At 45.1% G+C, this 13,604-nt stretch overlaps 1 protein-coding gene across 10 annotated transcripts in view; it reads right to left on the reverse strand.

Annotated features, from left to right (window-relative positions):
* Positions 1-13,604, reverse strand: part of SLC25A19 (solute carrier family 25 member 19) — a 36,017-nt gene that overhangs the window by 15,074 nt on the left and 7,339 nt on the right. For 2 of the 10 annotated variants that reach the window (XM_070483609.1, XM_070483611.1), the window contains exons 2-3: positions 1,976-2,456; positions 1,424-1,476 (exon numbers count right to left, since the gene is read on the reverse strand). The gene's annotated coding sequence lies outside the window, so the exon portion shown is untranslated. Of the gene's footprint in view, positions 1-942; positions 961-1,423; positions 1,477-1,893; positions 2,457-13,604 lie in introns of those variants that run through there. The other 8 variants (XM_044745100.2, XM_014839803.3, XM_014839802.3 and 5 more) reach the window with 7 other exon arrangements.

Genomic DNA, 13,604 nt, shown 5'->3' on the forward strand with positions numbered 1-13,604 from the left:
CAGATGCCAGTAACGCCACACTTCCCTTCTGACAATCAAAAACGTCTCCAGACACTGACAAATGCCCCCTAGGGTGCAAAATAGCCCCTGGTTGAGAATCCCAGTTCTAGAGAAATACTAGCATGGGGGTGTAAAATGTCATGCATTGCATCACTCATGGTAAAACTGAATATTACACAAATGCTTATCAATAGACGGATGGATAAATATACTAAGTCACATCCAGGCAACGGAATACTATGCAGCCATTAAAAAGAATGAGCCGGAACTATACATGCACTTGAAAAGACGTCAATAATAGACTGAAATAGGAAAAAAAAGCAGGTTTCCGAACAGTATGTCTAGTATAACCCCATTTTCGCAAAAGAAAAACAGTAAGACCTATACATGCTCGGTACAGTTGCCTAAAGCACAGAGGAAAAATCTGTAACAACACACACACCCCAACAGGTTCCTAAGGTTCCACCAACAGGATGGTGAGGTTGGGGGAAGGGCTGGCAAGGGAAGAGGCAAGGTAGGGCTCCTCCTTTTTCTTCATACAATTCTATATTGTTTGAATTTGTTATGGCTCCCCAAAAAACCCAACTAAAACTAAATATAAAGTGATTTTAGAAGGGACCTCAGAGTTAACCTAGTTCTTGAATACCTTTACTAACATGGAAGTCAGTGCCCACACAATGACAACCTCCACCCCACCACTGATTCTTTTTCTCCCCTCACCCACCCTGGAACTCTGTCCACACCACTCCCTCAGCCCCAAGCCCTCACTTTTCTGAAAGTACCAAAGTAGTGCTCCAAGCCATCCTTAAAATTAATAAGACATTTCTATGGGGCTCCATCAGCAAAATATTCTAAAATAATATTTTATTAAAAGTCTAATGGTATAAAACCTCCCGACCCCTGCTGGGAATGTGCCCATTTCTTGGTACCTTCTCCCCTTACCCTCAAAGGAGGAGCCCTGCCTTTCCCATCAACTTCTCCGTGTCATTAACTCAAGCTGCTTCTCCCCAGGCACCTGTGAGGAGCAGTTTAAACATGCGGTAGGTTTAAATATGAGGCAAAGCCTCTCCCGAGGTTAGAGGTTACGCAGGGACTGCTCAGGTCACGCTAAGCAGTGTCAGTTCACTGCCTGTCTGGGGCAAGGAGGCATTTCTACAAATAAGCAGCTCTCCATAGCTGGAAATAACCTTGGACCTCAGATCAAGAAGCCTGAGTTCAAGTCCTGCCTCTCTCATTTACTTTGGGCAAGTTTATTTAACCTAGGCTGTGTCCTCTTCTGGAAGATGAGCGTGATGCCTGCCCTGCCTAGCCCAGATTTCTGGGGGGATCATGCAAGATACTACATATGATAAGCTTTGTAAAAAAGGTAGAAGTCTTATACACGTGAAAGGGCTGGTTAAATATAGTCCGATGGTGGCCTTACTTTTTCTGCTTGTTCAAAATTTCCTTCTTGTACCAATAAGCCTCGATATTTATCTAAAAAGACAAAAATGAAACATGATTATATGCATGATATACATAATACAGCACCCAGAAGACGGGGAGCCGCTGGCGAGAGCAGCACGGCCGGTGGGGTGTGCGTGTGAGTTTGCCTTCGCCACTCCCTTTCTCTTACTGCGGAAGCCCCCGGTGCTCGGGTATGCAGGTGCCCCGCGGTGAGCCTGTGTGCTGTGTTCAGCTGAGGGTCTCTGCAGATGCCCTTGCGTATGGACACAGGTGTCAGGTGTGCCTCAAGGCGTGTGTTTCTCCCCGAGTCCTAGAAGACGCCCGCGAGGTGGGCACCCGCGTGTACAGGTGCCCTGGATGTGTGCGGGGTTTTGCCTCCCGCGTCCCCGAGATGCTTCTAAGGTCAGGCGTGACACGTGCGTACAGTCCCTGGCCCCATGCGAGTACCTGTGGGTGTGTGTTCCCCCTGGGAGCGAGGGTGCAAGTTCCCAAGCGGACGGCGAGGAGAGCGGAGGTAGAGGTCACTCACCCGGCTCGGAGGGTGCGGCCGGGATCCCCGCGCTCTTCCCTCCCTTCCTCCTCACGCGGTGTAACAGTAAAACTCAACTGCTCTCTGCTGTAACTGACGGCCTCCTGAGCCAATCACCGCGCAGCTGCCGACAGACGCTAGGCCAATGGTTGTAGACTCGACGTTCGACCAACGCCTCCCGCAAGGTGTTGCTGGGTAATGTAGTCGCCGCTACCAAGGCTGTCCCCCTGCGAGGCGCAGAGCCTCCTGGGAGATGTAGGCCCTCTACGCGCGCGTGCGTGGATGTCACCCAGACGTCGGAAGGGGGCGGGCCCCGAAGGCAGGCTGCGCCTTTGGAGATCGCGGTGCGAAGTGGCATGTGGCTCCGATCGGCCTGCGGGCCGGTGGAAGCTGAGTTTGACCCACTTCCCTCAAAACCCTCGTAGTTCTAGAACCCGGATAATCTAAACTTGGAAAAGATGGCGGGAAGCTTGGCAGAGACCTGGAGGACGTGGGGGAGAGAATAGATGAGTTTTTAAGACCCAGACGAGGGCGGCAAAAACAGAGGTTTGGTTTCCCTCTAGGGCTTATATGTTTAATTTCTCGTTATAAAAATATAGAGACATATTACAGAAAATGTAGAAGTGAAGGGGGAAATGACTCATCCTTCCGCTCTCACGCAAGTGGCATCAGCGTTTTGCAAGACAGTATTTCTTCCTGATTTTTTAATTGCATTTTCCACATTAGTGCAATCATTTTGACGCACAATTTTAAAACATTTTTACTGCATAACTTAAAAATATTTCATACATATACAAAAGTAGTGAGAATAACCTAATGAACTACCTTATGTAGTCATTACTCAACAATCAACCGCCTCATGGTCAATCTTGTTTCCTCTCTAATTGCACCGATGTCTCTCCCCAAAACACTATTTTGAAGTAAAAACCAGATATCAAATTATTTCACCAGTAAACACTTTAGAATGTATCTTTATTTTATTTTTAAAGATTTTATTTTTCCTTCTTCCCAAAGCCCCCCAGTACATAGTTGTATATACTTTAGCTGTGGGTCCTTCTAGTTGTGGCATGTGGGATGCTGCCTCAGCATGGCCTGATGAGCAGTGCTAAGGCGGTGCCCAGGATTTGAACAGGTGAAACCCTGGGCCCCGGAAGTGGAGCGCATGAATTTAACCGCTCCCCTGCGGGCCAGCCCCAGAGTGTAGCTTTAAAAGACAAGCATTCTCCTTTTAAAACATATCCCCCAAACTGTCACCTCCCCCTGCAAAATCAACAAATGATAATTTCCTAATATCATCAAATATCAAATAGATGTTTACAGTTCTCTAATTGACGTATAAATTTCTTTATTTTTTTTTTTTGACGATCAGCCCTGAGCTAACAGCTGCTGCCAATCTTCCTCTTTTTGGTGAGGAAGACTGGCCCTGAGCTAACATCCGTGCCCATCTTCCTCTACTTTATATGTGGGACGCCTACCACAGCACGGCTTGCCAAGCGTTACCACGTCCCCACGTGGGGTCTGAATCAGCGAACCCCGGGCTGCTGCGGGGTGGCGAAGCAGTTAAGTGCGCATGTTCTGCTTTGGCGGCCTGGGGTTGGCCAGTCCGGATCCCAAGTGCGGACATGGCATTGCTTGGCAAGCCATGCTGTGTCAGGCGTCCCACATATAAAGTAGCGGAAGATGGGCATGGATGTTAGCTCAGGGGATTAGTGGCAAATGTTAGTCAGGGCTGATCTTCCTCAAAAAAAAACCCCCCAGTTTGTTCAGGCCACACATTGCAGCTCGGTAATGTCTCTCTTAAGTCATTTTAAATCTGTGGTCCCTCTTCCTCTCTTTTTCACTTGCAATTTCTTTTATTTCTTTTCCTTTCTTTGTCTCTTTGTTTTTTAAGAAACTAGTTAGTTTACCCTGTAGCGTTTTCCTCAGTCTGGATCTTGCTGGTGGCATCTCCGTGGGGTTGTTTTAGCATCTCCCTCTATCCCCTGGGTTCCCTCTGCATACTGATAGTCAGATCTAAAAGGTCTGATCAGTTCAGGACTCGTTTTTTTTTTGGACAAGACTACCTACGTGGCTTTGTGTACTTCCGTGAGGAGAATCATAATGCCTTCTTGTCTCTCATTTTGTGATGTTTGCAGCTATTGATGATCATGGTATTGATTAGGGTTTGTAAATGGCGATATCATTTCAGCATTTATTAGCTGCACTGCCTGTGAAAAGGAATGTCCCTTCATTGGCTAATTGATTACATGAGGTACATTTCACATAAGAAAGGCAGGGTAAATGTGTGATTCTTTCCGTTAGCAGTTTTCAAAATAATTCATTCCCTAGTATCTTTGAAAGGGTATTGATCAATGAGGTTTTTTTATTATTATTATCATTGTGAATACATAACATATTTTATATCTATTGTTATGAACACATGGATTTAAACATATTTGTTCTCTTTTGATCTACTGTACTTATTATCCTAATTGATGCTCATATTTTCGCATCTGTGGTCAGTTGATGCCTATTCAAGTGGGCACCTGAATCCTTTTGACAAAATGACTAGTTTCCTTGCTTTTTGGTATGATGAGATGTTCTAGGCTCATCACAATTTTTAAAACAGCTTTATTCAGGTGTAATTGACATACAGTTGATTGCATGTATTCAAAGTGAACAATTTTATGTTTTGACATGTGGTATGTATCACCCCAAGATAGTGAGCATATATCCATGACCTCAAAGGATCCCTCATGCCCCTCTGCTCTCCCTCCCTCTTGCCCTCTCTTCTCGCTCCCCCTTACCCAAGCAATCTCTCGTGTCACTTCTGTCATTTAGGTTGGTTTGCATTGTATAGAACTTTATATAATTAGAATCATACATGATATTCTTCTCATCTGGCTTCTTTCCCTTGGCGTAATTATGTTGAGATTCATACATGTTGTGTGTATCATTAACTGATTCTTTTTTATTGCTGAGTAATAGTCCATTGTATGGGTATACAGCAATTTATTTATCCATTCACCTGTTAATGGACATTTGGGTTGCTTCCAGTTTTTGGCTATTACAAATAAAACTGCTGTAAACTTTCATATATAAGTCATTGTATGGACATTAATTTCTGTGTAATTTCTCTTGGTTACAGACCTGGGAGTGGAATGTCTGGATAGTATAGTCAGCGTATACCTAACTTTTTAAGATACTGCCAAACTATTTTCCAAAGTGGTTGTACTGTTTGACTTTCCCACCAGCAGTATGACAGTTCTAGCTCCTCCACACCCTTGGCAAGGTCATTCTTTATAAATTCAGCCACTTAAATAGATATGCAATGGTAAGTCATTGTGGTTCTAATTTGCATTTCCCTATTGATTGATGATGGTGGGCATCTTTTCATGGGTTTACTTGCTATCCATATATCTTCTCAGTAAGGTATCTGTTCAAATCTTGTGCCCACTTTTAGTTGGATTATTTTGTTTCTTATTATTGAATGTTGAGAGTTCTTTATATTTTCTAGATATAAGTCCCTTCTCATTATATATGTGGCTTGTGTTTTAAAGAACAGAAGTTCTTAATTTTAATGAAGTCAAATTTATTGATTTGCTTTTTCCTTTTATGGATCATGCTTTTGGTATCATACCTAAGAATTCTTTGCCTAGCCAAAAACCATAAAGATTTTTCTCCTATGTTCTCCAATAGAATTTTTCCCCCCCCCAAAGCCCCCCGGTACTTAGTTGTACATTCTTTGTTGTGGGTCCTTCTAGTTGTGGCATGTGGGACACTGCCTCAGTGTGGTTTGATGAGCAGTGCCATGTCCGTGCCCAGGATTCGAACCAACGAAACACTGGGCCGCCTGCAGCGGAGCACGCGAACTTAACCACTCAGCCACGGGGCCAGCAGAAATTTTTTTTTTTTTTTGAGGAAGATTAGCCCTGAGCTAACATCTGCTGCCAATCCTCCTCTTTTTGCTGAGGAACACTGGCCCTGAGCTAACATCCATGCCCATCTTCCTGTACTTTATATGTGGGACACCTGCCACAGCATGGCTTTCGCCAAGCAGTGCCGTCCACACGCGGGATCTGAACCGGTGAACCCCGGGCCACCAAGAAGCGGAACGTGTGAACTTAAGCACTGCACCACCAGGCCAGCCCCTCCAATAGAAATTTTATAGTTTTCGGTTTTACATCTAGGTCTCTGATCCATTTTGGGTTAATTTTGTGTATGGTGTGAGATACAGATTTGAAGTTCTTTTTCTTCTGTTTTCTCTTTTTTTTTTCCATTTGGATATTTAATTGTTCCAGCATCTGGAGCACTGCTTTTGTTGAGAAATCTGTTCTTTTGCTGCTGAATTGCCTTTTGCACCTTTGTTGAAAATCAGTTCTTAATATGTACACAGAATTTTGACTTCTGCTTTTTTTCACTCAACATAAGTGCTGATAAGCATTGTCCACACGGGAAAAGGATAGTTAAAAATGTTAAGGTGGCCCACAATAGGCAGAGCCTGGTACAGAAATTTGACTTCTTGCCCTTCTTGAAAATGTCCCCCCTGTGCCCTTCAGGGCTACCTGTGTCCTTACTCACTTCCTCCGTCTCTTTACCTAGAGGTTGCCTTATTTCTCTATGAAACCCCAGCCTCTGTATTATATCTCCGTTTTCCATCGGTTTTGTGGAGTGACCCCTAACCTCTCTCCAGATAACCTCTTCGTGATTGAGATCTTTGGTTTTGTTTTGTTCTCCTGGACAAGAACAAGCCCACGTTTTAGAATAGGCCTCCCAGTGGTCATTCAACAGATAAGCCAGCAGGACTTTTGGCTACAGGCTAATTGTAGAGTGAGTTCGCCTCAGGGAACCACAGGTCATGAGAACTGGAAAGACTCATGGCCAGGGGCCAGGGCCCCGAGGGGCTAGGCGATGCACCTAGCATCTCTCAAGGTCAAATGGCAAATTGGTGGCTAAGCTGAGATGAGATTAGTGGCAGGTGCCAGTTTTCCTGGGCTTATACCCTGGTTCTAGTTTTTGCATATTTGAAATCTGGTGATTTCATTTTAAGTTAAATATGCTAAGTAGATCATATCATGTGAAAAGAGAAACCGGAAAATAACGGTTCCCGTCAGCTTGGGGAAGTGAATCCTTCTGTGACCTCATCAACATTTACCCTAAAAAGACCTATTCAAAGCTCCTTTGGACTTCCCCCGCCTCCTCGGAGGGAGTAAATACCTCCTCAGCCTCCACCAAATAGAGCTGGTATTTATCAGCTGCCTAAGCCTGAGATCTTTTCGATCAGAGACAAAAGAATCTCTCACTGTCTGAGTGGGTTGGTCAGCCATGCCATCCGGAAGAGCCCTGAGAGCCAGGAGGTGACTTGCTGTGGCTCTTTGGCAAGGCACTCCTTTCTCTGGGCTGCACTTTCTCTATAAAGATGAAGGGGTTGGACTACAAGGTGTCCAAGCCTTTGCTGCCTCTGGACTCCTACAGGCCTAAAAAGAATCTGCATTTTAGTAAGCAGCTCAAGGGTTCCCAGCTTCAGCTGATACAAGAATCATCTGGGATACTTATTTAAAAATGCAGATTACCCCCTGCCTAAGGACAATCATCCTGATCAAGCAGATCCAGCATAGGGCCCGGGAAAAAGCATTTTGGCTGGTGGCCCACATTTGGAGAGACACTGAATCAGGGAGCCTCATCTCAGCTGATCACCCTGGGCTGCCCTTGTTTCTTTCTGCTTTCCGATGATTCAGGGTGAGATGAAGGGCCTCTGTTTCCCGTCATTTCTTTCCTATCAAGTATTTATTGAGGGTCTGTATGGCCAGATGCTGTTTTAGATACTGGGGATATCATAATGAGCAAATCAGAATTTCCTCCCACCTGGAGCTGACTTTCACTTAGTAATATGTATCTAAGTTTCCTCCATAGCTTTGTGTGGCTTGATAGCTCATTTCTTATTAGCGCTGAATAACAGTCCCCTGTCTGGACATATCGCACAGCTTATTCATTCACCTACTGAAGGACATCTTGGTTGCTTCCACGTTTTAGTAACTATGAATAAAGCTGCTATAAATATCCAGGTTTCTGTGTGTAGGTTTCTGTGTGGTTGTAAGTTTCCATTGTTTTTATTTACTTACTTACTTTTCAAACTTTAGGGCTATAAGTTTGAGAAAGTCATGAAAAACCAATAACTGCTAGAGGATTCTGGAGGAAGTTCTGACAGACTGACTGCAGGGGACAAAGATAGAGGCACTTCTGATCCAGTTCCTTTTTTCATCCTTTCAGATTCACTCAGCAAATGACCAAACACCAGTAAACTAACCAAGAAAAAAAAAAAAAACAGAAAGAGGATTCACTGTCCAGTAACTTTCAAGAGCTGATTTCTTAAGCGTTTCAATTTTCGTCTGTTGCTGTTCTCAGCAGAGCCAAACATCAAGAGGCCTTAGGGAATGTCAGCATCAGCCCAAGGAGAAATGTTTCCAAGTTTGCTGGAGGGGCCTCCAGGCTTCCAGATTTCTGGTTGTCACCAGTCGGTTCTCTCTGACCAGATCGTCCACCTGGTGGATGACAACACCTCACCCATCACTCATTTCTGAGCTTCCCTGAGGAGGTGTTTTCTGCTATGACTGTGGCAAGCCGGTCTTCACTCACCACCAGAGGCACAGAGGGAGACAGTGGGTGTAGCTCTATCACAAAGGAAGGGTTAGTGTGCCCCGTGTCAACCGCAGACCACACCTTCCCCCATGACTTCTGGTCCCACCAAACTCAAGGATGACTACTTCTGGGAACTTTAAATCTGGAAGTAAAGTTGACAATGAAAAATTGAACAACCCAGTAAACAAATTAGGACAGAGATTTAAACAGCTATTTCACAAAGAAAGATACAAATGGGCAATAAGTGGGCAAAACATCAGTCAAAAGGAAGTGCAAATGAAAACCACGATGTGATACCATCAGACGTCCACCAGAATGGCTTAAATTAAAGACTGGTAACGCCCAAACGTTAGCAAAGCTGCGGAGCAGCCGGAACTCTCGTACATTGCCAGTGGGACTGTAACATGGTACAAATACGTGGGAAAAGGTCAGGCAGTTTCCTATTAAGTTAAACATGTATACACCTATGACCCAACAATTCCACTTCTAGGCATTTACCCAAGAGAAATGAAAATATGTTTATAAAAGATTTTATAAGAATATTCATTGCAGCCAAAACTGGAAACAGCTTAGCTGTCCATCAGCAGAGCACTATATGATGCAGTATATCCACACAATGGGTCACTATTGGTGATAAAAGGAGAGAACTACGGAAACACACCACAACATGGATATCTCAAAACATCCGAGTCTTTTGTGATGTTACATCCTGCTCTCTTCATCCAACCCTTCTGAGAGCAGAATGACATCATCCAGAGCTCGGAGTGGAAGAAGATAAAGCGGTAAGAGAGAAACCACAAGGGAAACCCGAACAGTGCTGACCTTATGAGAGAAATATGAGAGCAATCTATGGGCTCCTGTACTCTGCACCCCAGGCCCCCAGCCTCAGGATCAGCCATTACCCTAGACCACCCTGGCTTTGGTCCTGTGGTCATGTTTGCTCCTTCTAGAATTCAACATGCAGGAGCCCATGTGCTTTTGGGTGTGTGTGGAGATATATATGTCTGTATGTATAAAATTTGCCATTTCAACCACTTTTAAGTGTACAATTCAGTGGCATTAATTCCATTTACAATGTTGTGCAACTATCACTACTATCTATTTCTAAACCTCATCACTCCGAAGGGAAACTCTGTACCCATTATGCAATAACTCCCCGTTCCTTCCTCCTCCTGGCCCCTGGTAACCTTAATCTACTTTCTGTCTCTATGGATTTAACTATTCTAGATACTTTATAAAAGTAGAACCATACAATATTTGTCTTTTTGTGTCTGGTTTATTTCACTTAGAATAATTTTTTCAAGGTTTATCCACATTGCAGCATATGTCAGAACTTCATCCTTTTATATGGATGAATAATATTCTACTTGCACGTATGGACCACGTTTTGTTTATGCATTCATCTCTTTTTCTAAAGATTTTATTTTTCCTTTTTCTCCCCAAAGCCCCCTGGTACATAGTTGTATATTCTTAGTTGTGGGTCCTTCTAGTTGTGGTGGGATGCCGCCTCAGCATGGCCTGACGAGCGGTGCCATGTCCGCGCCGAGGATCCGAACTGGTGAAACCCTGGGCCGCTGAAGCAGAGCGCGCAAACTTAACCACTCGGCCACGGGGCCAGCCCCTATGCGTTCATCTCTTGATGGACACTCGAGTTGATCCCACCTTTTGGCTCTTGTGAATAATGCTGCAGTGAGCACTGGCATACAAACATCTGTTTGGACCCGTTTCCAGGTCTTTTGGGCGCATGCCTAGGACTGGACTTGTTGGATTACATGGTAACTGTATGTTTAGCTTTTTGAGGAATCACCAAACTGGTTTACACAGCAATTTTATTCGTACCAGCAATGTATGAGGGTTCCAATGTCTCCACATCCTCGTCAGTACTTGTTATTTTCTGGGTTTTTTGATGCCATATGCTTTTGCGTATACAATTTTCTCTTCTTTCCTCCAGCATCTCTCTGAAGCCTTTCCTGACTCCATCCAAGTCTGGGGTCCCCCTCACCTCACCTGGGCCCACACCTGCCCTGAGACAGATTATTGCTCAGCATCCTCCACGTGTCTTGAGCTCCCTGAAGGTTGATGTTTGGTAATTTTCTTATTCATCTCTCTGTCTCCGGCGCCTGGCACAGACCCAGGCTAAAATGCTCAGTAGGTACTGTGGAGTGCAGGGATGGAAGAAGCAGGACCCCACTCTGGCTCAGAGTGAAATGATACTCCTCTTCCTCACCTGCTTGCACCCCTCTGAAGGTGTTTAGAGATAGGGAAATGGGGAGCGGAGGAGAATCATACACGTGGGTGTGCTGCACAGAGAGAGATTGTGGAGGTGTCTTTGGACGTCTTTCTTTGCTCACCTTTGGGGTGGGGATACGCCTGCTTTTGAGGCCCCCTGAATTCTGGAGAAAAGAGATGTCAGGGAATGTGGGGACTGGCCACTTGGTAGACAGGCATGAACAGTAGGGTATCAGGATTAGATTCAGCTGCCAGAAAAGTGACAATAGTCACTTAATAGTGGCTTAAATTCATCAAAGTCCAGGGTAACCTGTCCAAGGCTGCTTGGGCAGCCATCTCCATAAACTTTCCAGAGGCACAGACCCCTTGCCGTTAACCAGGCCACCATCCTAGGGTATGGCCCTTATATCTGACCCAAGCCGGCAGCTGGAACTCCAGACACCACATGGATGATGAAGGAAGGACTGAAGGAGAAAGGGGCTCTGGAAGGTTGCCTCCCATGGGAGCTGCCTCATGAGACTTTTGCTTGGATCCTGTTGGCCAGAACTTAGTCACATGACCACGCTTAACTGCTACAGTGGTTGATACAGGTGGTCTTTCTTCTGGGTGGCCATGTACAAGCTAAAAATTGGGCATTCTACTACCATAGAAGAGGAAAGAGGAAAAATGGCAGCCAGACAGCCTTGGTGCCACAGATGAACAGGAACGTGTATTGAGCAAGTACCATACTTCCAGCATTGTGCTTGACATCTTATATATTAGTCACTTCTCCCTAAAACCCTAGGAGGCAGACATCGTATCCCATCATACTGATGAGGAAACAAGCTCAGAGGTGTCGGGTAACCTGCCCAAGGTTACACAACTAGTAGGGTCCAGAGCTAGGCTTATGAACGTTGTCATGGACTGAATGTTGGAGTCCCCCCAAATCCATATGTTGAAGCCCTAACCCCAAGGTGATGGTATTAGGAGGTGGGCCTTTGGGAGTAATTAGATTCAGATGAGGTCATGAGGGCGGGGCTCCCATGATGAGATTTATAACCTCCCTCTGCTTTGTGAGGTCAGGGTGAGGAGACAGGAGAGAGCCTTCACCAAGTACCAAATCTGCTGGCACTGGCACTGTGATCTCGGACTTCCTGGTCTATGGTATTTTGTCACAGCAGCCCCCCTTCATGAGCTGAGTGAGACAGACTTCAAAGCTTTTCCTGCAGTATCTGGCTGCCTTGGGAGTCTGAGAGTAGAGGGTGGAAGGGGGGAACTTTGGCCATTTTTTTCTTATGTTCAGACCAGCTCACCAGGGCAGAAAAGGAAGCAAGGGTTTGGAGGAAAAGACAGTAATTTTTTTGTTTTTGCTGAGGAAGATTCAACCTAAGCTAACATCTGTGCCAATCTTCCTCTATTTTGTATGTGGGTCTCCACCACAGCATGGCCAACAACAAGTGGTGTAGGTGAACGCCCATGAGCTGAACTGGGGCTGCCGAAGCAGAGCATACCGAACTTAAACACTAGGCAACAGGGCTGGCCCCTTGTTAGTAATGCTTTTTTTTTTTCTACTTTTTCTCCCCAACTCCCCCCAGTACATAGTTGTATATTTTAGTTGTAGGTCCTTCTAGTTGTGGCATGTGGGATGTCACCCCAGCACGGCCTGACGAGCAGTGCCATGCCTGTGCCCAGGATCCGAACCTGCGAAACCCTGGGCGGCAGAAGCGGAGTGCGCGAACTTAACCACACAGCCATGGGGGCGGCCCCAGCAATGCTTAATAAGCATTTACCCCTTTGTTTTCAACTCTTGGGGTGAGGGGTGCAGATGGAGAGCAGGAAGACAATGTTCTTGCTGGTCTGGTCCTTGCCAGTGCTGAAATCAAGGCCACTGCGCAAGGGAGGGGTGAGGCTGTAAGGGCTCAGGCAGGACCCTCATCCTCTGCCTCTGGGCGCCGTTCCCCTCCGCCTATAGAAGGAGGAGGATGCGCTAGAGCACAGCATCTCAGCATTAGAATCCTTGGGGAGCTTTGCAAAGAGTATTTTTCTCTTCACATGCATATTTACTATTTTCCCCCTTCCATGAGGTTCTACAACCAGCTATTATAGCCAACAGTGTTCCTTTATCTCTTTTTAAATTTTTAAAATTTTATTGTGGTAAGAACACTTAGCATGAGATCTACCCTCTTAAATGTTCATGTGTACAATATGTTCTTGTTGACTGTGGGTCAGTGTTATACAGCAGATCTCTAGGACTCATTCATCTTGCTTAACTGAAACCTTATGCCCATTGATTACAAACTCATCTCCCCTCTCCCTAGCCCCTGGTAACCACCACTCTACTCTTTGATTCTATGAATTTGACTACTCTAGGAACCTTGCACAAATGGAATCATGCAGGATTTGTCCTTCTGTGACTGGCTTATTTCACTCAGAATAACGTCCTCAAGGTTCATCCATGTTGTCACATATTGCAAAATTTCCATCTTTTTTAAGGTTGAATAGTATTCCTCTGTGTGTGTGTCACATTTTCTTTATCTGTTTATCTGTTGACCCACATTTAGGTTGTTTTCACAGCTTGGGGATTGTGAACAGTGCTGCAATAAACACAAGAATTCTAATATCTCTTTGAATCCTGATTTCAATTATTTTGGATGTATACCCAGCAGTGGAATTGCTGGATCATATAGTAGTTCTATTTTTAATTTTTGGAGGAATCTCCATACTGTTTTCCATAGCGGCTGCCTTAATTTACATTCCCACCAACAGTGCACAGAGGTTCCAATTTCTCCACCCTCTTGCCAGC

This window comes from Equus asinus, chromosome 13 (genome assembly GCF_041296235.1).
Source record: "Equus asinus isolate D_3611 breed Donkey chromosome 13, EquAss-T2T_v2, whole genome shotgun sequence".
Lineage (NCBI taxonomy): Eukaryota > Metazoa > Chordata > Mammalia > Perissodactyla > Equidae > Equus > Equus asinus.